At 44.1% G+C, this 10512-nt stretch overlaps 1 protein-coding gene across 1 annotated transcript in view; it reads right to left on the reverse strand.

Annotated features, from left to right (window-relative positions):
• PRRG2 (proline rich and Gla domain 2) overlaps positions 1-6901 on the reverse strand; it is an 81740-nt gene extending 74839 nt beyond the window's left edge. The window contains exon 1 of the mRNA XM_077457189.1: positions 6417-6901. The gene's annotated coding sequence lies outside the window, so the exon portion shown is untranslated. The remainder of the gene's footprint in view (positions 1-6416) is intronic.
• Between the last annotated feature and the right edge of the window lie 3611 nt (positions 6902-10512).

Consider the following 10512-nt stretch of genomic DNA (forward strand, 5'->3'; position numbering starts at 1 on the left):
CTATTTGTGTGAAAAAAAAATTTTTGAAAAAATGTAATTTGGGTACAGTGTTACATGACCGCGCAATTCTCATTCAAAGTGCCACAGCGCTGAGAGCTTAAAATTGGTCTGAGAAGGAAGGGGGCAAAAGTGCTCAGTATTGAAGTGGTATTTTTTTTCAATTTTCGTTTGAAAAACTGCTGCACAATCACTGTGTGACATACAAAAATCACCATTTTCTGGGTTCTCTGCTAAGAAAAAAAAAATAAATATATTATTAATAATAATAATAATAATAGTTATTTTCTAGCAATAAAATACTGATCTAAACTTGTAAACAAAAAAATGCCAAAAAAAAGCTTGGTCTTTAAGTGGTTAAATGGCAACTAAATGTAGCACCCTGGAGTTTAGGCAGGGTTGCGCTTCACAAATTTACTTGCCAGGAATGGTTATCTATTGATTTCTCCCCAAGTTTGGCTTTGTTGCACTTTTCTCTTCTACAACTAGGTGGCTGGGTACTTGGTGGTACTAGTTATGAGAAGGACATTGCAAGGTCAGATTATGGGTATGTGGGGTATCTCAGCCAATGGGCAATGGTTTTCTTGAATCCATTGGCCTACTGGGAGAGCCTAGATATTCGGGTGGAGTCAAGTGATCTAAGTTCTGTGCCACCTGGACATGTGTTGTACTGCTTGGGCTGCTAGGATTGGGCCTATCCAGGGCACATCTGGCTGCTAGGCTGCCTGAGGGCCTATCCAGAAGCAAGAGAGCAGCACAGTGTTGGGATTGCAGCTTGCAGTCCAACCAAAAGGGACGGTTCTGCCGGCCCTAGAACCAGTTGTGGTTGGAGGAAGAGGGGAAGCTGTCGCCAGTAAGGGACTATCAGCCCAATTAGCAGGGACTACAGTGAATAACTGAAGTACCAGAGCAGTATTCTCAACCATGGACGATGAAGAATCTGGAAACTTCAGGTTGTTATCAAGTCAGGGACCCAACCAGTAGAGGTTATGTTTGCAGAGCAGCCTTGTGTGTCAAGCCAGGAACTGAAGCTTGAGAACCATCTAGAGTGCCAATCTAGTGGCCCAGCAAAAAAGCAGGGGTGACGCTTGAGGAAGATATCACCTTGAAGATTGGAGGAGCTCAAGGGATTCAGTGGCAGGGAATCAGCAGGTCTAGTGAGAGACCAGGAGCTCAGTGGGCTGAAGAACTACAATAAGAGATTGTAGTGGAATAGAAAGGAACTGTTCAGCTTTGTGTTAGGAACTGTTCAAGACTGCTGCCATAGGAGACAGCATTCCTGCACATGCAGATGTGGCGTCTTGTTGGATGCCTTTCCCTGCATGGCTGTCCTCCTATTGAAGTCTCAGAGTCTGCCAATTACCTAAGGATTTCCTGGCCCTAACCCTCTCTACCCCAAAAAGTTAAGAGAAATAAAAGTTCTTTTGCATTCAAGAAGTGTCTGGCGCCCAATAACTAGCTACTCTGCACCCACCATGCCTCACAACCCACTACATACCGACCTGGGAGGTTCACATTAAAATCAAAAGGAGACCTAGGACCTTGCTACATGCAAACAAACAAAAAAAAAAAAAAAAAAAAAAAAAACACCTTTATATAAACAAATAATTAAAAAAATGATTATATAGAGAGAAGAAAGCCATTCACTGACACAACTGAACAGAGAAGAATGACACTAATGTGGTCACACCCTGTCCTCAGGCCAAACTAGTTTTCATTTTCAAAGCTTTCTATTCCTGTACATAGTGAAACGGCTGCAAGTGGGATAATCCACATCAGCCCAGCACAGTAATACATAAACTCTGCTGTCACATAACTACAAGACGACGACGAGGTGAAATAGGTTATAATAACAGGTGGAGAGGGATTACAGGAAAAACGAAAGCACCGGGGAAGTCTCTGCCTTCCAGTTCTTTACCAGAAAAAGCAAACAGCATCAGAACATACAAAGAACTATGCACTGGATTAAAGTATTCAGCGTCTGACAAGCTGGGCTGTTCCCAACTACAAATGTGGGCTGTGCAATGAAAACCAGAGCAAAAAAGGCAAGCATTGCCTGTAGAAAGCAATGGGCTTAGCTGAAGTTGGCCAAAGATCAACTTTAGCTCCATTTTGCATATATTAATTAGCCAACAAAAAGCCAAGTTGAGAAGCAGGTCAGCTATTAGTATTTGCCTAGTGTGGAAAGTCAATTGTCTGTGAGAGTAGGATGGAACATGTAGACCCCAATAACTGGAAGATCTATGCAGACCAAGCCATGCCTCAACAGATGGATGGAGAACTCTGTGAACCAAGCCATGCCTTTTGGATGCATTTTTGACTGTATTCCAAGTGTATAGATAGTCCAAAATCCAGGTTATCCTATGGGCATACCATACAATGCACACTATTACAATGCAGTGCAAAAAAAAGTAAAGCAAGCTGCATTTTCATACACTGCAAACACAGGAACGTGCGCACAAATGCACCACATCACAGCGTCCATAAAAGTACAAAGAAGGAAAGAAAGAAGTGCCCTCAAAGCACAAAAGCAGATGGAAAAAAAACATGCATCAGAAGCATGTAAATTTGCATAAAAAAAAAAAAAAAAAAAAACACGTAGTAGACGCACTGTTTCTGATGTGAATGGGCCCTAAAAACTGAGTAGCTCCATGCTGACTGAGCCTTGCCGAAACAGCAGGGAACCCCATGCTGACTGAGTATTGCCTTAACAGGTAAGGAAACTATGCTGAACATGCCATGCCTTAAAGGTCAGCCAATATGTAAGTTATCAGTGCACTGTGATAAATCCTAGTAATCAAATCAGATTTTATTGCTTATCCTGCACCAAGTTCATTACAATTGCACATACTTCAGGAACTGAAATTGTTTTGTTGCGGGCAATTGTATATTGCTTTACCGTTCTATTAAATTACGTTTTTCCAGGTTTTCATGGCCAAATCCATGAAGTAGAACTGTAAGCCATAGCAACCAACTTAATTTGCCAACTGCAACATGAATAATGAAAGCCGCTTTCTGATTGGTTGGCATCAGTAAAATGCTCATTACTGCCACTTGCAACAAAACTGCTGCCCTCAGCTCAGTCTAGTTTAACACAGCATGAATTGAATAGTTTGGTGAATATGTGTGTGTATTGAAATGCGGCTACCATCAGCCTGTCATTGTCATGTCAGACTTCCTGGATGGCAGCTATTCCCATAAGCCTGCGATTCTTACTGCAAAAATCTGCTTTTCATTTGTAACCACCCAAGTGAAAGTAGCCTTAAAAGTGGTTGTAAAGCCTCAAGGTTTTTGAGCTTAATGCATTAAGCTGAAAAACCTTCATTGCTGCAGCTCCACCTGAGAACCCCCTCTTTGTCTTACCCAAGCCCGATCCAGCGATGTGCAGGGCCGAGTCCTACTGTCTGTGTCAATGTACACAGCAGCAGGGAAGGTTAACCAATTGCCGACCAGCCGCCGCAGTTTTACTGCAGCAGAATGGCACGGCTGGGCGAAAAGACATTATACAACATCGCTTTGCCCCGTGGCCAAAAAATAAAAAATGTATTAAAATTTATTTTACTTTGAATACCCAACCATGTGCACATCAAATAAGTAAACAGGAGTTAGCTTTTCACACCACTGGACAAGGCTATAGGCAACATACACTGGGTGTCCAGTGAATCATCCCAGAAGACTGGGGGGGGGGGGGGGGTGTAGCCAAACTTCAGGCTCAGTTTGTCGCAGTGAACTGAGCCATAAGTGGGAGCAGGTACCTGTCAAAACCAGGTACCTGCTACCTACCCCAGCTCCCCCAAAAAGGTGGCAAAATGTGTCAATGAGGGGGGGGGGGGGGGGGTTGGGTGCAAACAAGCATAATTCCCACCCAAGCAGCCCGTAGATTTGATTTTCTTTCACTATAGGTGGAAGAAAAATATAATATAATATAAATATATATAACTTGGTCCCCCATCAACAGTCAGTGTTGGGGAAAGTTCTCCCACAGCGCTATTGTGTTCTACCAGCATACATGTGGAGCATTCCTGCCCATCAGAACACAAATGATAACTTCTAGCGGCTATAGCCACCAGGAGTAAATATATTGTTTAAAATCTGACAGGCTGTTTGTATGTAATCGATCGATGAAAATGACTTGAGTACAATCAGCCTACTATTAGATGGATGGCTTCTCAGATGGTCCCTGCTGAAGCGGACAAATTCCAATCCATCTATGGCCAGCTTTAAAGTGTATGTAAACAATATATTTCTCTTATTTGTTCCCGGTTGGTCTGTTACTATTGCATGGTTATTTACTATTTATGATATTTGTTTTAAAAGTGCAAAAAAAGACAAAAAAAAACCCCACAACAAATGCAGCCACCACCTGGGGCCGGTGAGCTGCAACACTGCCAATTTTTGTTTTTGGGTTTCGATACGCTTTAAGGGACTTATTCACAGAAGCAGCTGCAGTTTTATTGTGCTCCTTATCCTAACGTTCAGGGCCCTGTTAATAGCATCATGGGCCCCTGGGCAAAGTAATGCACTTGGTCCCTATCAGCATGCCCAAATGAATGCACCTACTCTCATAGTTGATAGAGTTAAACATTTTTGTTCGTTTGATAAAATTGATTTTAAACAATACAAAAAGCATTCCATAAATCAAAGACGAATCAAATCACAAATGGCACAGTACAGAGGTGGAGGCACAAGGGTACAGTACAGGGGGATCAGGAGGGCACAGTACAGGTTCTGGGATGCTGCTCAAGACGAGGCCATCCTGGGACAGCTTAGTAAAAAGCGTGACTGGCCCGGCAAATCCTGGGACAGTTGGAAAATATGATATAATGTAAGACTATCATGGGGGCCCCCTGCACCTGTGCACTGCAGCTGAAGGGAACTGTACACACTTTGCAGCAAAAAGGAAACTCCCTGACCCATTCAAGTAAATCACAAGCAAATGGATACGCCCCCTGTTACAACACCACCCACTGTGCCCATCAAACGCAGCCACTGTGCCCCCCTGCCGGCTGCCCAGCACTTAACCTGTCTCTTGGTGGGGCAGCAGGTGATGGTGGCGAGCGGTCTCAATGTCTTCTCCCATACTCTCTTCCCGTCCTCTGCCATGATTGAATGCTTCACAGCGCCTGTCGTTTCAGCCAATTAGGTGACGGGTAACAGACCCAAGCACCTGATTGGCAGAGAGGCGGCTCAGTGTTAGGAAAGTGAATATTCATTCACTTTCCCAACACAGCTGAGTGAACTGCGAGTGCCAAGCATGGTGCTCGCTGTTTACCTTTTTCGATGCCTATTAGAGCCTATGGCTCTAATCAGGTGGTTAAAAAACAAATACTTGAATAGGGGGCAGCAGCGGCGGCCATAGATAGATTCATGCAATGCATGAATCTATTGGTGATAAAGGGGGTGGCAGGAGAGAGGGGGTGGCGCCCGTACATTCTTATGGACGCACCGCTACTGGGACAGGCTGGCTGTACTGAAGTCAATCCACTGACTGGTGATGCAGAATGAAGTAATACTTTTCTTCAAACTTTTACTTTAGACCTCTTTCACGCTGTGGCAATTTTCAGTTGTTTTAGCTCTAGCAATAATGCCTGTAAACGGCCTGCCATTCATTACAATGGATGCTTTCACACTGGGGTGGTGCGCTTGCGGGACGTTCGGAAAACCCCTGCAAGCAGCATCTTTGTATTCACTGTACACAGTGCTCCCAAACCGCCCCTGCCTATTGCAATGACTGGGCAGCGCTTCCGAAGCACCTGGAAAGCACTTCGGAAGCGCCGCAACATGGGAGTTTTTAACTCCATGTCTGGGGTTAAGCGACCTGGGTAGTGGCCGAAAAGTGGCGTTAAAGCGCCGCTTTACCGCTAACGGCTCAGGGTGAAAGCAGCCTTAGGAAAGAAAAATGTATGGCTTGCTTAAAGAGGTGACATACTGCCTCCCAGATGTCTGTCAACCGCCCTCTGAAAAACAGTCCACTGCAGATAGCTTTTTAGAGGTGGTTGCAACCAACATACCCAAGCCTCAACAGTGTCCTTATGTTGTAGAGAAGCAAACTTGAGGAAAAAAAAAAAAAAAAAAAAAAAAAACAAACAAAAAATAATAATAATAATAATAATAATAATAATAATAATAATAATATCATCAATTATGAGCCATGCTAAAAATATTTTGTATTTACAAGGCGACTTCAAAAACATTTGCTTGTAAAAAATAAAAATAAAAATCCCTGCATTAAAGCCTCCCAGGATTACGCTCTATTAAAGCATTATTACTACAGAGGGTGGGAAGTCATTACGCTCAAGGGATATAAATGTGTCAGTTTACAGTTTAAAATATTTAAAGCTGCCACACACAGGAGGAATCAGCAACACATAAAATGTAACAATACAACACAAAACTAGCATCTGGCTCGGTGCACTTACCGCCGTGGGAGTTTATGGTTAAAAAAAAAAAAATCCACCCTACAGAGTTATGGAAAAACAAGAACAGCTGGAATTCTGTTTGGAGACCAGAAAATCAGCCTTCAAATTTCTCCGGCTTACAAAAGAAAAAAAATGAAAAGCCCCCAGGAATCAATGTGATCCAGCAGTCCAAGTCAACGTCCTGGTCAAGAAGGAGCCAGCAAGGCTATTTTAAGGCAATCACTTGATCTTGGAGTCCTGAAGTGAAGACCTCCAACATGTCAAGAGGAAGAGAAGAGATCCTCAGCTTGCAGAAATAGAAAAACTCTGAACTGATACATGACTTGTTGCTTTGAGAAGAGTTTCTTCCTCCAGGAACAGGGGTCTCCTTTCCACTGCTGAATCACAATATGTTCCTCCTTTTCCTGTAAGCTCACCCGCCTCTCTCCCCCCTGCTCTTTCCTTTTTACCAGCTCAGCCCCGACTGATCAGAGGTCCAGCTCAGGTAGGAGGAGGAAGAGGTGGTGGAGGAGGAGGAGAAGGAGGAGGAGGTGGAGGTGTGCTGGGAGGTCACATGGCTAGCTGGGAAACAGGTAGAAGCTGTACAAAGGGCTAGAGGCAGGTGCACAATGGAATGTGAGCATTCCTCAATGACTCTCCCTCTGCTTCAAATTCATAGCCAAGTTCCTGACTTATAACACAGCGATCAGACGTAAACTCTCTGATCGGATCAATTTATAACGGGCTAAGGAAAGGTGCACATTAGGAGGGACCCAGCTGCATGGGAGCTCAAATAGATAAAGTAGTAAGGCTCCATTCACACCTATGCATGTTGCTTTTGAGCGTTTCTGCAGCGCTTTTTGCGTTTTTTTTCACCACGATTTTGACACAATTTACATGTTTTTTCTTCAGGCTCCATTCACTCCATTGAGTTCTGTTTTGCGGGCAGAATCCTATTGATTCTGCCCGTAAAATGGAACGCCATGGTGCAAATGGAGCCTGAAAAAAACCCATTACAAAGAATGGAAACGCCCTTGCGATCCCCGTTAAATTGAATGGCGCGATTTTGCCACGACTGTCGCCTGACGAATCACAGTAAAGTCGCTCCTGTCGCCCCAAAAGAAGTTGGGCAAATTTAAATACGCAAAATCGCAGTAAGAAGACACTACATGCTTTTCTGCAGCTTCTCCATTGAAGTCTATTGAACCAAAAACGCAAAAAAAAAAAAAAACAACAAAAAAACACAGTTTTGCATTTAAAAAAGTCCATAAGGCTGGGTTCACACTGGAGCGGCTACGAGAACCGGATGTGATTCGCACCGCACTGCAGTGCAAATCGCATCCGATCTCTGTGCGATGCGAGTTCAGCCATACAGATAGTATGGCTGAATTCGCATCGCACCCGCCGCAAACTCGCACAGGACCCTTTTTTTGGTCCGCAGCAGAATCGGATCGCATGGGTGTTCACACCATGCGATCCGATTCCTGTCCGAGTTTGCAGATCGCACTGCGATATGCGAACTGATCTGGGGGGTGTCATTAAGGTTTCACTGACACTCCCAGCAGTCCGCATAGGGCAGTGTGAACTGCCGGCGGGAGGTATGCGATGCGGGAACCCGCCGCGGATTCGCGGCGTTCCCGCATCGCTTCAGTGTGAACCCAGCCTAAGGCTCGATTCACATCTATGCATGTTGCTTTTGAGCGTTTTTGCAGTGCTTTTTGCGGTGCTTGCCGCGTTCTTTTGGACACGCTTTTTTCTTTTTTTTTTTTTACACTGTGGTTGCTTAGCAACCATATATATACAGTGAAAAAAAATGAAAAAACAAAAACGCAAATCGTGGCAAAATCACGGCAAAAACGCGGCAAAACGCGTTAAAAAAGCGGCACTTGCGTTTTTGATGCAGGTCCATTGACTTCTATTACATGCAAAACGCTGCATTTTGCATGAAAAAAAGTCCCCGACCCTTTCCAAAAACGCAGAGGCACAAAAATGCATTGATGTGAACATGTTCCATAGGAACCCATGTTAAAAAATTTCCTTGCATTTCTGCAAAATGCATCAAAAAACGCGCTAGTGTGAATCGAGCCTAAGGCCTGATTCACACCTATGCATTTTTAGTGCTTTTTGCAGATTTGCTCTACAGAACGGGTTCCATAGGAAACCATGTTAAGATGGCTGTAGTGCAAATCTGTAAAATGCAAAAAGCTCTAAAAATGCATAGGTGTGAATCCAGCCTTATGCTTTACAAAAATGTATTGATGTGAACGTGTTCTATAGGAACCCATGTTAAATAAAAATTCCTTTTTTTTCAGTAGAAAAAGCATGAAAAAACGCATTGGAGTGAATGGAGCCCTAGGCTTGAGTTACATCTATGCACATTGCTTTTGAGCGTTTCTGTAGTGCTTTTTGCATTTTTTTTACCGCGATTTTGTGACGTTTCAGAAAAACGCCTTTGCGAACCCCATTGATTTGAATGCCGCAATTTTGCCACGATTGTTGCCCGACGAATCACAGTAAAATCACAACTGTTGCCCAAAAGAAGTTGGGCAGATTTAAACATGCAAATGGTGGCAAAATCGCAGTAAAAAGGCACTATTCTATTCTAGTCTATTGAACCAAAAATGCAAAAAAACACAGTTTCGCATTTAAAAAAGTCCCTAACTCTTTCCAAAAATGTAGAGGCAAAAAAATGCATTCATATGAACGTGTTCCATAGGAGCCAATGTTAAAAAAAATATCCTGTGTTTCAGTAAGAAGCATAAAAAATGCATTGGTGTGAATGGAGCCCTAGGCTCGATTCACATCTATGCTCAATTCACAATGCATGTTGCTTTTGAGCATTTCTGATGTGCTTTTTGCATTTTTTTTTACGATTTTTGTTGCAATTTACATTTTTTGTAATGGGTTTTTTCAGGCTCTATTCACACCATGGCATTTCATTTTGCGGGCAGAGTCGCTGCGATTTGAAAATGCCCTTGCGATCCCTGTTAATTTGAATGGCAAGATTTTGCCACGATTGTCGCCCGAAGATTTACAGTAAAATTGCGCCTGTCGCCCAAAAGAAGTTTGGCAGATTTAAACACGTGAATGGTGGGAAAATCAGAGTAAAAAGGAACTACATGCTATTCTGCAGCTTCTCCATTGAAGTCTATTGAACCATAAACACAAAAAAACCCCCCACAGTTTTGCATTTAAAAGTAAAAAATGCAGAGGCAGAAAAAAATGCATTGAACTTGTTCAATAGAAACCCATGTTAAAAAAAATGTCCTGCGTTTCAGTAATGCCGTGTACACACGATCAGACTTTCCGGCAGACCAGAGTCCATCAGACAATTCTATCGTGTGTGGGCTCCAGCGGACTTTTGCTTCCCCAAAGTCTGGCGGACCTAGAAATAGGTCCGCCGGACTGAGTTCATGTCGAGAAGTCCACTCGTCTGTATGCTGGTCCGACGGACCAACTATGATGCAACGGCAACTACAGCACCTGCCTGCGAGAATGTTTCCAGAGCAATCCCATCGTGCTGGTTCTCAGCTACAGGGTACTGTACACCAGGCCCTTAGGTCTGCTATGGATTTTAAGGGGACCCCCTAACGCCAAAAAAAGGTGCGGTGGTCCCCCCAAAATCCATACCAGACCCTTATCCGAGCACGCCGCCCGGCCAGTCAGGAAAGGGTGTGAGGACAAGTGAGCCCCCCCCTCCTGAACCGTACCAGGGTGCATGCCCTCAACATGGAGGGTGGGTGCTTTGGGGAAAGGGGGCCGCAGCCCAAAGCACCTTGTCCCCATGTTGATGAGGACAAGGGCCTCTTCCCGACAACCCTGGCCGTTGGTTGTTGGGATTTAATAAGGGGCCACCCAGATCCCAGCCCCCACCCTATGTTAATGAGTATGGGGTACATCGTACCCCTACCCATTCACCTGGGGGAAAAAGTGTTAATAAAAAAACACGTTACACAGGTTTTTAAAGTAGTTTATTAGGCAGCTCCGGGGTCTTCTTCTGACTTCGGGGGTCTTCTTCCGACTTCTCCATGCTTTCCAGATCTTCTCGCCGGGCTCCTCTGCTATTTTGCTGCTCCTTTGCTAGCGGGGGCCGTCTTTCTCCTTCGTCATCGCCGTC

This window comes from Lithobates pipiens, unplaced genomic scaffold (genome assembly GCF_037356315.1).
Source record: "Lithobates pipiens isolate NorthernLeopardFrog02 unplaced genomic scaffold, aLitPip1_a1.2 Scaffold_27, whole genome shotgun sequence".
Lineage (NCBI taxonomy): Eukaryota > Metazoa > Chordata > Amphibia > Anura > Ranidae > Lithobates > Lithobates pipiens.